This window comes from Dasypus novemcinctus, chromosome 3 (genome assembly GCF_030445035.2).
Source record: "Dasypus novemcinctus isolate mDasNov1 chromosome 3, mDasNov1.1.hap2, whole genome shotgun sequence".
NCBI lineage: Eukaryota > Metazoa > Chordata > Mammalia > Cingulata > Dasypodidae > Dasypus > Dasypus novemcinctus.
This window is the reverse complement of record NC_080675.1, coordinates 151,830,776-151,844,488: the sequence shown is the minus strand read 5'-3', so window position 1 is coordinate 151,844,488 and position 13,713 is coordinate 151,830,776. Positions and strand designations below refer to the sequence as shown.

The 13,713-nt window shown below is 38.1% G+C and overlaps 1 protein-coding gene across 4 annotated transcripts in view; it reads right to left on the bottom strand.

The window, feature by feature from the left end:
- The window catches only part of SCAPER (S-phase cyclin A associated protein in the ER), a 616,772-nt gene that overhangs the window by 595,268 nt on the left and 7,791 nt on the right, over positions 1 to 13,713 (bottom strand). For 2 of the 4 annotated variants that reach the window (XM_071214311.1, XM_071214312.1), the window contains exon 2: positions 11,493 to 11,550. The exons of the other annotated variants lie outside the window; for them this stretch is intronic. The gene's annotated coding sequence lies outside the window, so the exon portion shown is untranslated. The remainder of the gene's footprint in view (positions 1 to 11,492; positions 11,551 to 13,713) is intronic. 4 annotated transcript variants of the gene reach the window in all.

Genomic DNA, 13,713 nt, shown 5'->3' with positions numbered 1-13,713 from the left:
CAAAAAAATTGAAAACAGGAACTTAAAAAGATATTGAGCCAAAAAAAGGAATGAAGTCCTGATACATGCAACAACATCGATGAACCCTGAAGACATCATGTTTAATGGAATAAAGCAGACACAAAAAGACAAATATTATATGATCTCACTGTTTTAAACAATTAAAATTTTAAAAATTCATAAAGTCACAATCTAGAACACAAGTTACCAGGGGACAGGGTAGGGATAGGGAATAGAAAGTTAAGGGTTAAAATGTACAGAGTTCCTTTTGGAATAATGGAAATGTTTTGGTAATGGATGGGGGTGATAGTTATCACAACATTGTGAATGCAATTAACAGAACTGAAATATATATCTGAATATGATTAAAGCAGAAAATAAACAGTAGATTGTATATATGGTAACAAAATAATTTTTTTTAAATCGATGGAACTCCACTACATAAACAGTGAAACTTAAGTTAAACCATGGACTTTAATTAATAATATAATTATAAAAATGTGCTGTCATCAATTCTAATAAATGTTCCATATAAATGCAAGGTGTTGGTAGAAAAAGGTAGTACATGAGAATCCTGCATTTTATGCATGATTGTTCTATAAACCCACAACTTCTCTAATAAAAGGGAGAAAAAAAAGAAACAATAACAAGTGTTGGACATACACCTCAAGCACTGATACTGGGAAAGTAAAATAGTACAGTCACTTTGGAAAATAGTTTGGGAGTTCCTCAAAAAGTTAAACAAAGAGTTACCATATGACCCATCAAATCCAGGAGAAATGAAAAAATATATATCCACACAAAAACTAGTATATATGAGTATTCAGAGTAACATTATTCCTAATAGTCAAAAAATGGAAATAACCCAAATGTCCATCAACTAATGAAAGGATAAATAAAATGTGGTATATCCATAAGAAGGGAATATTATTTGGTTATAAAAAGGAATGAAGTACTGCTATAACATAGATGAACCTTGAAAACATTATCCTGAATGAAAAAGAAAGTCACAAAAGACCACATATTTTATCATTCCATTTATGTGAAATGTCCAGAATAGGCAAATCCATGGAGAGAAAGCAGATTAGTGTTTGTTTGGGTAGGGAGGGGACAGTGGGGGGAGACAAGAGGAGTGAGGAAGAGGAGGTAAGGAATGCGGAATGATTACTAATGGGTATGAGGTTTCTTTCTGTGGTGTTGAAAATATTCTAAAATTGGATTGTGATGTTAGTAGCACAAGTCTGTAAATACACTGAAAAGTACCGACATATACACTATAAGTAGGTGAACTTAATGGCATGTGAAATTATTTCAATAAGGCTGTGAAAAAAACACTATCCTAATCCAGAATTTCCAAAATCTTAATCAATTACTTTCATGATAGCTGTCATAACTACTACCCATACATTACATAATATATTTTAATAGAATCACATTTTTACTTAAATTTTTAAGAAAACTTTGTAACCCTAACATAAATGAAAAATCAATTAATAAGAAAAATAGATATCACAAAATAGTAATAGTAGTACTCAAATAACTGAAATTGGGGTAACTGGACTACAGCAAAATAATAGCCAAACAGAAAATAGAGCACAAAAAAATAAGTCAATAAACAGGGAATAAATACAGGGATAGGCTGGGCCCACAGGAACAATCTGTTGCCTGTGATGAACTGAAGTCTCACTTGTCTTATCATAGCCTACAGTACCAGAATATCTGTAGAGACACTTGAGAGAACTAGAGATAGGAATGTGAACACCAGCTCAAGTGCCAGCAAAGGCCTACCTCTCCTTACCTTTATCCAAGCTTGTGTACATGTTTCAAAAGGGCAAGGAGCAAATGGCAGGCCTAAAGTGGTAAGAAGCCTATAAAAGGTAAAACTCTAAAAAGTACAGGCCTGTATTACTCAGCTAAAGGGATGCTGATGCAAAATACCAGAAACTGTTGGCTTTTATGAAGGGTTTTGATTTCGGGTAGAAGCTTACAGGTACCAGGCCATAAAGCATAAGTTACTTCCCTCACCAGTCTGTCGCCACAGGTTGATGCAAGATGTCAGGCGATGTGTGCGAGGGTTCAGCCTCCCTCTTCCTCTTAAGACTCTGTGGTCCCAGCTTCTTCCAATATCAGCTGTAGGTTGGCATAAATCTTGTCTCTCAGGGCTCATTTCTCTCAGGCTCAGCTGCTCAGGCAAACAGCTCATCTCTCTTCCCAGGGCCTTTGCTGTGTCTAATGGAGCCTTCTCTTTTTCCTCAGGTATCTGCTTCTCTGTGTTCTTCTCCTGCGTGTTTACTTCCCAGGGCTCCAGTTCAAAACTCCCAACTCTGTCCTGTATCATGTCTTTTCTCTGTGAGTCTCTGCCCACCAAGGGGCGGGGACTCAACACCCTACTATATGGCCCAATCAAAGTCCTAATCATAATTTAATCAACTAAAAGTGATACCTCTGACACATCAATTTATAAACATAATCCAAAAACTATTTTTGGATTTCATAAACAATGCCAAACTGCTATAACATCCATCTAGATAAAGCCAGGAAAGTATATCTATAAATTGTTCTCATGTGTGCCAATAAATTGTAGAAAAATTGTGGTTTGAAATCAATGGTTCCTCTCCAATTATCATAAAATATTTCACCCACTCTTTTGGTCCTTTCTGAAGTTTAATAAAATCTGAATATTTGCCTTTCTGAATCTGGCACTTAAACAAACAATGTTGTTGTGGGTATACTAAAAACTAGCAGTAATTTTTCATGTCCTTGCTCAGTGCAAAACAAGTGTATTATGGTAAAATGAGTATTTTGAAGACTATAAATCTTTTATGATTGAGAGTTGTTTAAAGAAGTTTTCAATTTCAACCACTCCTATATATACTGCCATAAATATGTCAACTAAAAGACATTTATTTTCTCCCAATAAACCTAGTATGCTTCACTGAAAATATCAAAACTTCCTCTTTTTCTCAATACTATATCAAAAGCAGGTCTAATACATACTGAAAATTCTACAACAGAAATGATATGATGTCCGAGGTTTGCTTTAAAACAATATGGGGGGAGCAGATGTCGCTCAAGCAGTTGGGCACCTGCCTCCCACATAAGAGGTCCTGGGTTCAGTTGCTCGTGCCTCCTAAAGAAGATAAGCAGACAACAAGTGGGTGGACACAACAAGCAGACAAAGAGCAGACACAACAAGCGAGGAAGGAGCCATCTGGGGGCTGGGAGGATGACAGTATGGGGAGTAAGAGGAGAAAGATGGTGGCAGTGTAAGGTATTTCAAGAGTCAGCTCATCATCCTACAGCGCAGCACTCAAAACTACTTAAATCATCAGTTCCGGGGGCCCAGGAGACCAGAAGAGCATCTTGCAACATCCTTGGAAGAACAGAAGGAGGAGACTGCCCATCTGCAGTAATGATTCATGAGTAGAGCACTCCACACCACAGAGGCTGGTGCCCATCCCCCACAGGTGGCTCAAGATGTCTCAAGAGCTATTACATGGCTGGAGTTGGAAGTGCCACTTCCCAAACACAGGAGAGGAAAAGACAGTTAGGCACTGAATTCAGCTAATGAATAGTAAATTTGACTGGCTAAAGTCCAGAACTAAGAATAGCTAAAGCTTGAACCTGTTCAAGTCCAAAACAGGCTGGTAGCCTCCATTTTAACTCCACCACGAGCTTGAAGGAAAGCAGGGCTAACTAAAAATCACAGTGACAGCAGGGTCTGGTTTCTTTCAATACAGGTCAGATTGTTGCCTAGCCTCGGATCCAGCCCTGCCTGGGGCAGGAAGGAAGTTGGGGAGATCTACTACAGCCTCTCCAGGCAACTGTAGTCACTTTCAATCCTCACAGACTAGATTTCCGGGCAAACCTATGGCTACATCCCTACACCCAGTAGGACAGCAGGAGGGACAGAGTTGCCTCGGCCTCTCTGGGCAACTGAAATCACTTTTAGCATGTACAGACTTATCTGTTAGACACATCCATGGCTCTATCCCTACCCCTGACAGGGCAGGAGGAGTGACAGAGCTCATTTAGCCTCTCCAAGCAACTGCAGCCACTTTCACCCAGCATGGAGTACATTGTTGGGAACACTTATCTCCATACCCAACCCTGGTGGGAGGGGCATGGAGCTGCATCAGTCTCTCCAGGAAACTACAGATGGTCTTAGCTGGCTTAGATTACTGAACAAGGCTATGGCTCCATCCCTATCCCTGGCAGGGGATAAAGGTGGGAGAAGTTTCACTGGTTCCTGAAGCAAGGCAGGCAGGTTCAGCCTCCATGGCTTACATTGCCAACCACATCCTGAGCTCCTACTCTGCAACCACTAAGGGAGAAACGGTAAAAAGCAGATTTAAAAGAGCTGAAAAATTCATATTGGCTAAACACGAGCCACTATAAAGTTCCAAATTAAGTTGAACCAAGTATCAAAGAGGGGCTGTAGCACAAAGCCAATCAAATAGAAATCCATGGACTTAAGAAATAAACTGAGCCCAGAATTAGTACATCTAGTAAATCAGATGCAAGACACCAACAAAAAATTACAATCCATACCAAGAAACAGGAAGATATGGCCCAATCAAAGGAACAAACTAAGCCTCCAGATGACATAAAGGGGTTGACACAACTAATCACAGAGGTTCAAACAAATCTCCTTTATAAATTCAGCAAGATAACTAAAGAAATTAAGGATATTAAGAAGACACTGGATGAGCACAAAGAAGAATATGAACACATACATAAAAAAACAGCATATCTTATGGAAATGAAAGGCACAATAAATGAAATTTAAAATGCACTGAAGGCATATAACAGCAGTTTTGAAGAGGAAGATGAAAGGATTAGTGAATTGAAGACAGGTCTTCCAAAAGTGAACATGCAAAAGAACCAAGAAAAGAATAGAAAAATTGAAAAGGATCTCAGGGAACTGACAGCAAGAAAAGTACAAACATAAGTACCATGGGTGTCCCAGAAGGAGAGGAGAAGAGAAAAGGAGAAGGAATATTTGAGGAAACAATGGTAGAAAATTTTCCGACCCTATTGAAAGACATCAATGTCCATATCCAAGCAGCACAACGTACTCCCATCTGCGTAAATGTGAACAGAATACAATGAGAAATATACTAATCAGAATGATAAATGCCAAAAAAAAAAGAGAATCCTGAGAGCATTAAGAGAAAAGTCATTCATCACATAAAAGGGATATCATTAAGATTAAGTGCAGATTTCTCATCAGAAACCTGGAGGCAAGAAGTTATACGATATATTTAAGATACCGAAAAAGAAAAACTGCCAACCAAGAATTTTATATCCAATAAGAACTGTCTTGCAAAAATGAGAATATTCACAGATAAACAGAAACTAAGACAGTATATAACCAAGAGACTGGCTATGCAGGAAATACTAAAGGGACTGCTACAACCTGAAAAGAAAAGACAGGAGAGAGAAGCTTAGAAGAGAGTCTACAAATGAAGACTATATCAGTAAAAGTAACTAAAAGCCTAAAAAGACTGGTAAAAATAAGATACGACAGATAAAACCCAAAGGTCAAAATGGGTGAAAAACTGCCTTGACAATAATAACACTGAATGTTGATGGATTAAACTCCCTAATAAAAGTTACAGACTGGTGAAATGGATAAGGAAATATGAGCCATCTACACACTGTCTACAAGAGACTCACCTTAGACCCAAGGATACCAACAGACTGAAAGGGAAAGGCTAGAAAAAGATATTCCATGCATGCAATAACAAAAAATAAGATGGAATAGCTGTATTTATACTGGCTGAAATAGACTTTAAAAGCAAAACTATTATAAGAGACAAGGAAGGACATTATAAATTAATAAAAAGATGCAATTTTCCAAGGAGAAATTACAATCATAAATGTGTATGCACCTAACAGGAGGCATCAAATTACAAGAGGCAGGGAAGCAGACTTGGCCCAATGGATAGGGCGTCCGCCTACCACATAGGAGGTCTGCGGTTCAAACCCCGGGCCTCCTTGACCCATGTGGAGCTGGCCCATATGCAGTGCTGATGCGCACAAGGAGTGCTGTGCCACGCAGGGGTGTCCCCCGCGTAGGGGAGCCCCATGCGCAAGGAGTGCGCCCCATAAGGAGAGCCGCCCAGCACGAAAGAAGGTGCAGCCTGCCCAGGAATGGTGCCACACACAGGAGCTGACACAACGAGATAATGTAACAAAAAGAAACACAGATTTCCAGTGCCACTGATAAGGATAGAAGCAGTCACAGAAGAACACACACCGAATGGACACAGAGAGCAGACAACTGGGGGGGGAGGGGGGAAACGAAATCAAAAATAAATCTTGAAAAAATAAATAAAGGAAATGTCTTTTTTTTTTTTTAATTACAAGAGGCAAACACTGGCAAAACTAGATGTTTCTACAATAATAGCTGGAGACTCAAAACACCATTCTCCATTGGATAGAACATCTGTGCAGAGGATCAATAAAGAAAGAGAAAGCTTGAATAATATGATAAATGAACTAAAACTAATAGACATATACACAGTACACCCCAAAACAATAGGATATAATTCTTCTAAGTGCTTATGGATCCTTCTCCTGTATAGACCATATGTTGGGTCACAAAAGTGATGTCAATAAATTTAACAAGATTAATTTTTTTAAAAGCACTTTCTCTGGTCATAAAGCAATAAAGCTGGAAATCAACAATAGGCAGAAAAAGGGGAAATTCACAAATATATGGAGGTTAAACACAATCTTAAAAAATCAGTGAGTCACAGAAGAAACTGCAAGAGAAATCCATAAATACCTCAAGATGAATAAAAACGAGGACAAAACATATCAGAACCTATACAATGCAGTGAAGGCAGCGCTGAGAGGGAAATTTACAGCCCTCAATGCTTACGTTTAAAAAAAAAAAGCTAACATCAATGTCCTAACTACACAGCTGGAAAAATTAGAAAAAGAACCATTTCCAAAGCAAGCAAAAGGAATGAAATAACAAAGACCAGAGCAAAAATAAATGAAATTTAGAATAAAAAACAATACAAAAATTTGGTTCATCAAGAATATTAACAAAATTGAAGCATTCTTAGCTACAGTGATAAAGAAAAAAGAGAAAAGATGCAAATAAATAAAATTAGATATAAAAGCAGAGATATTACCCCACAGAAATAAAAGAGCTCATAAGAAGATACTTTGAAAAATTGTACCAAAAAACTAGACAATGAAGATGAGATAGAAAAATTCCAAGGAACAACCTACACAGAACTTAGAAATAGAAGACCTCAATAAACCAATGACAAATAGAGAGACTGAAACAGTCATCAAACTTCTAAGATAAAAAGCCTAAGACTAGATGACTTCACAAGTAAATCCTACCAAACATTCAGAGAATATTTAATACCAATCTTACACAAACTCTTAAAAACAATTAAACAGGAAGGAACACTAACAACTCATTCTTTGAAGCCAACAGCACCCTAATACCAAAGCCAGATTATGATACTACAAAAAAAAAAAGAAAATGGCAGGCACATTTCCCTAAAGAATACATATGCAAAAATCCTCAACAAAATACTTGCTAATCAAATCCAACAACACATTAAAAGAATTTTTCATCATGATCTAGTGCGTTTTAAACCAGGCATGCAAGGGTGGTTCAACACACACACAAAAATCAAGGTAATGAATCATATTAATAAATGGAAGAAAAAAATCACAAGATCATCTTGATTGATGCATAAAAATCATTTGACAAAATATAGCATCTTTTTTTTGTTTTATTTTTTACACTTTTTTTATTTTTAAAGAAGCTTTAGATTACATAAATGTTACATAAAAAATATACAGGATTTCCATATGCTCCACCACCTCCCCCTCCCACACTTTCCCACATGAACAACATCCTTCATAACTGTGGTACATTTGTTATAATTGATGAACATATATTGAAGCACTGCTACTAACTGTAGACTATAGTTTACATAATAGTTTACACTATGTCCCACACAACTTTGTAGGTTATGACAAAATATATAATGGCCTGTATCCGTCATTGCAATGTCATGCAGTCCTGAAATGTCATGCAATGTCATGCAGTCCAATGTCCTGAAAATGCCCCCATATTACACCTATTCTTCCCTCTTCCTCCCCTCAGAACCTCTGGTGACCACTGCTTTTATATCAATGATACAAGTTCTTCTATTGATAGAATAATAAAAACAGCATCCTTTCTTGATAAAAATACTCCAAAACATAGGAATTAAAGGAACTTTCTCAACATGATAAAGAGCATACATGAAAATCCCTTGGCTAACACTGTACTCAAAGGTGAAAGATTGAACAGTTTCCCTCTGAGACTGGGAACAAGACAAGAATGTTCCTTTCACCACTGTTGTCAGTATAGTTCTAGAGGTTCTAGTCAGAGCAATCAGGAAAAAACAAAAATAAAAGGTGTCCAAATCAGAAACAAGTTAAACCTTAGCTATCTGTAGATGATATGAGCCTATACCCAGAAAGTTCTGAAAAATCTACCACAGCTAATAACTTCAGCAGAATGGCAGGATACAAGATTAATATACAAAAATCAGGAGTGTTTCTATAAAATAGTAATGAGCAATCTGAGGAGGAATTCAGGAAAAGTCTATTTACAATAGTGATTAAATGAATCAAATATTTAGGAACATACTTAACCAAGAACGTAAAGCACTTGTATTCAGAAAACTACAATACAATGCTGAAAGAAATCAAATAAGACCTAAATAAATGGAAGAACATACCATGTTCATGAATTAGAAAACTAAATGTCATTAAGATTCAAGTCTACTCAAATTGGTATAGAGATTCAATGCAATCCCAACAAGTTCAAAGCACATTTTTTAAAGAAATGGAAAATTATGTAATACATCTGGAAGGATAAGAGGCCCCAAATAGCCAGAACATCTTCAAAAGGAAGAACAAAGTTGGAGGACTATCACATCTCAACTTTAAAGTATATTTACCTAGCTACAGTGGTAAAAACAGCATGGTATTAGCATAAAGATACACATATAGACCAATGGAACCAAACTGATGGTTCAGAAACAGACTCTTATATCTATGGTCAAGTGATTGTTGACAAGGCTGTCAAGCCCAACCAGCTGGGCCAGAGCAGTCTATTTAACAAATGATGCTGGAAAACAGGATATCCATATCTAAAAGAAAGAAAAGAAAACATATTTCACTACCTTATACAAATATTAATGTGAAATGGATCAAAGACCTAAATATAAAAGCTAGAACCATAAAACTCCTAGAAGAGGCTCTAGGATGTGGCTCAAGTGATAGGGCCTCCACCTACCATATGGGAGGGCCCGGGTTTGATCCCTAGGGCCTCCTGGTGAAAAAAGAATAGAAAGCATGCCTGTGTAGTGAGCCAGTGTCCACGTGGTGAGCGGAGTGCCCGCATGGTGAGCCAAGTGCCTACACAGCAAGCCGAGTGCCCACATGGGTGCCTACACGGTCAGCGAAACACCCACATAGTGAGCCGAGTGCTCACACAAGTGCCCACATGGTAAACCGAGTGTCCATGCAGCAAGCTGAGTGCCCGGGCATGAGCCAGTGCCTATGCAAGTGAGTTACGCAGGAAGATGATAACACAACAAAAAGAGAGACGAAGAGGAGAATCAAGGTGAAGCACATCAGAGACTAGGAACTGAGGTGGCACAATTGACAGGGAACCTCTCTCCATATCAGAGGTCCCCAGGATCAAATCCCGGTGAATCCTAGAGGAGAAAGACGAGAAGGGAAGACAAAAAGAGAAATAGATACAAAAGATCACACAGGGAATGAACACAGACAGCAAAAACAGCAAAGGAGGGGAGAGGGAGGTGGGAACAAAACTCCTAAATATAGGAAAACATTTGGAAGACCTGGCTGGTGGTAGATGGTGGTTTCTCAAACCTTACACCAAAAGCATAAACAACAAAAGAAAAAATGGATAAACAGGACCTCCTCAAACTTAAACATTTTTGTGATTAAAAGGAGTTTGCCAAGAACATGAAAGGCAGCCCACTCAATGGGAGAAAACATTTGGACACCACATATCCGATAAGGATTTTCATATTATATAAAGAGATTATACAACTCAACAACAAAAGAGCAAGCAATCCAATTTAAAAATGGGCAAAATACTTTAACAGACATTTCCCCAAAGAGGAAATACAAATGGCAAAAAAAAAAAAGTTCAATATCACTATTAGGGAAATGCAAATAAAAATGACAATGAGATATCACCTCACACCTCACAGAAGGGCCATTATTAAAACAACAACAACAAACGTTGGAAAAGATGTGAAGTAGAAACACTCCTTCACTATTGGTAGGAATGCAGAACAGTGCAGCCCCTGTGGAAAAGTTTCACAGTTTCTCAGGAAGCTAAATATAGAACCACCATATGATCTAGCAATCCATCTACTAATAATATATTCAGAAGAATTACAAACAGTGATGCAAAAAGACATATGCACACTGATGTCCATTGCAACATTATTCACAACTGCCAGAAATGAAACAACCTAAATGTCCCTTAACTAATGAATGGATAAACAAAATGTAGTATATACATACGATGGAATACTATGCTGATGTAAAAAGAAATGAAATTGGGACACATGTGACAACATGGATGAACCTTGAGGACATTATATTAAGTGAAATAAGCCAAACACAAAAGGACAAATATTATATGGTCTCACTAAAATGAACTAAATTTGAAGAATAAACACACAGAGTTAAAACCTAGGATATAGGTGCCTACGAGTTAGGATGAGGGGGCTGAGAAGGGGTACTGTAGCTTAATGTATGTAGAATTTTTAATTAGCTTGACTTTAAAAGTATAGAAGTGGCTAGAGTTGATGTAACACATTATAGTGACTATAACTAGGATGACTAGTTTATAAGTGGGATTTTGGCTAAAAAAGGTAGTCTAGGGATATAAATGTCGATGAAAGAAAGCTAGAAAATCATCTAGGGACTGAATAACATAGTGAACCCAGAAGTGAATGAGGATTGTGATTAATAGTACAAATACAAGAATGTTCTTCTATGAACTAGAACAAATGTACATCACTATTCAAGGTGGTAAAATATGGTGCTGCATTATTAAGTACAATTAATGTAACTTATAACACCATTATTGTAATATTTTTGCATCAATATCAAAGAAGGTACTATACCAACGCTACGGGTCAACAATGGGGGGGGGGGCGGACTTTTTCTTTTAGAATAAGTAAAACATTCAAAAATTTACTAAAGCCATGACTGCATAACTGAGATGAAAGTGACTGCCACTAAGTATACACTTTGGATACATTGTACAAAGCATGGGACTTATATGACACAGTGAATGATGTGGGAGAAGATGGACTGTGGTTAACAGTACAAACATGAGAGTGTTCTCTCATGAACTATAACAAACATATACTATTACATGGTGTTAATAATAGGGGGTATATGGAAAAACGTACCAATTATACGTTATGTCCTCTAGTTAATGGTAATAGTCTGATGATGTTCTTTCATAATCTGTAACAAATTCAACAACAATGTAAGGGGTTGGTGGAGGGAGAATAATGGGAATTCTACACATTATGCATGGTTGTTTTGTAAGCTCACAAACTAATAAAAAATATATATTAAAAATAAAGGGGTGGGGAAACAGCTGTGCCTCAATCAGTTGGGCTCCCGTCTACCATATGGGAGGCCCTGGGTTTGGTCCTGGGGCCTCCTTGTGAAGGAAGGCTTGCCTGCATGCCGCGGAGTGCCGCCCAGCCCACAAGCGCCGCAGAGAGCCAACTCAGCAAGGTGAAGCAACAACAAAAAAAAAACACAGAAGAGCACGCAGCAAATGGACACAGAGAGCAGACAACAAGCAAGCCGCAATGGCAGGGGGTGGGAATAAATAAAAAATTAAAAAATAAAATAAAATAAAGGGGTGAAAGCAAATGTAGCTCAAGTGGTTGAGTGCCTGCTTCCCATGTACGAGGTCCTAGGTTCAATCCCCAGTTTCTCCTAAACACAAACAAACAAGGGAGCAGATGCAGCTCAAGCAACTGAGCTCTGGCTTCCCACATGGGAGGTCCCAGGTTTAGTTCCCAGTGCCTCCTGAAAAAAATAAACAACAAGCAAAACAAACAAAAAAACCAACTCAGGGAAGCTGATGTGGCTCAGTGGTTGAGAGCTGGCTTCCCATATATGAGGCCCTGGGTTCAATCCCCAGCCCTTGGTACCTTAAAAAAAAAAAGCAAAGCAATGCTAATTGAGGAACAGATGTAGCTCAGTGGTTAAGCACCTTCTTCCCATGTATGAGGTCCTGGATTCAATCCCTGGCACCTAAAAATTATTTTTAATTAAAAAATAAAGGAATTGTGGGAAGATGGCATCAGATTAATCTTCTCTCAAAAACAACGGAGAAAGAACCTAAAGCTGTTCGACGAACCTACTTTGGAGGTCAGAAGACCAAACAGTGCTTCAAAACTCCCAGGAGGGTGAGGGACAGAGAGATGAAGAACCCGAAACAATAAACATGAGTTACCAAACCCCAACTGCAGCCATGAAGTGTTCCCCACCCCCACCCCCAAGATATTAAGCTGGGGTAAAACCACTGGTCAAGGCAGCTGACTGAAGTAGAACGGACTTCATTCTCCCTGTCAGCTGTTACAAGGGAAAAGGGAAGGGGAATTGGGGGGCTTTTCTTCAGTGAATTCAGCCAACAGAGCTCACTTTGAATCTTGGCTCTAGCCAAATCAAAACACAGGAAAACAGAGAAATACCTGCTTGGAAAAGTGCTCTGACAAGGGCCATCTGCTGGCCAGTCTGGAAATTGAATAGACAAAAACTGATTGTGGGTCTATACCAGGAGTTCTTAAAAAGGGATCCATGAGCTCGAATTGAAATTTGAAAAAAAAAAACATTATTCTTGTGGGGACATGTTGGTGCAGGTGTGATATATTTATTAAATAATACATAATTAGTGTGGACTTAGTAAGGGGTCATGGTTTTCACCTGACTGGCAAAGGGATCAGTGGAACAAAAAAGGTTAAGAACCCCTGTTCTATACTCTAACCCCTGGGAGAAAATCTGCACCCCATTAGTGAGTCCCTGGCTCAATCAAGACAACTTAAGCTGGGCAAATTTAAGGATTTAGAATAAGTCAAATCAAATATCAAAGAAAAGCTGTGGAGAAAAAAAAAAAAACACATAGACAACAGAGAGAAACTGGCCATCAGAGTAAATTCACCAACATACTCAGATGCCTAGATATCGGCAAAAAATCACAAGCCATTCTAGGAAACAGGAATAGACAGCCCAGCCAAAGGAACAAACCAAAGATCCTAAAGACACACAGGATTTAAAACAATTAATCAATGAAAATCACACAACTCTCCTAAATCAATTGAAAGAACTGAAAGAAAATTTGACTAAAGAGATAAAGGATATTAAGACAAAGTGGCAATGCTCCAAAATGTGTTCATCAATTTCAAAGAATGTACCACACTAATGAAAGAAGTTGTTAATGTGGGGGAAAGTGGGAGGTATGAGAAGTGGGGCATATACGAATCCCTTAGATTATAAGTATCTTTTAAAAATAAATAAAAACTGTATTTTAAAAAAAGGATATTAAGACAACTGGGTGAGCATAAAGAACAATTTGAAGGAAGCAGACTTGGCCCAGTGGTTAGGGCGTCC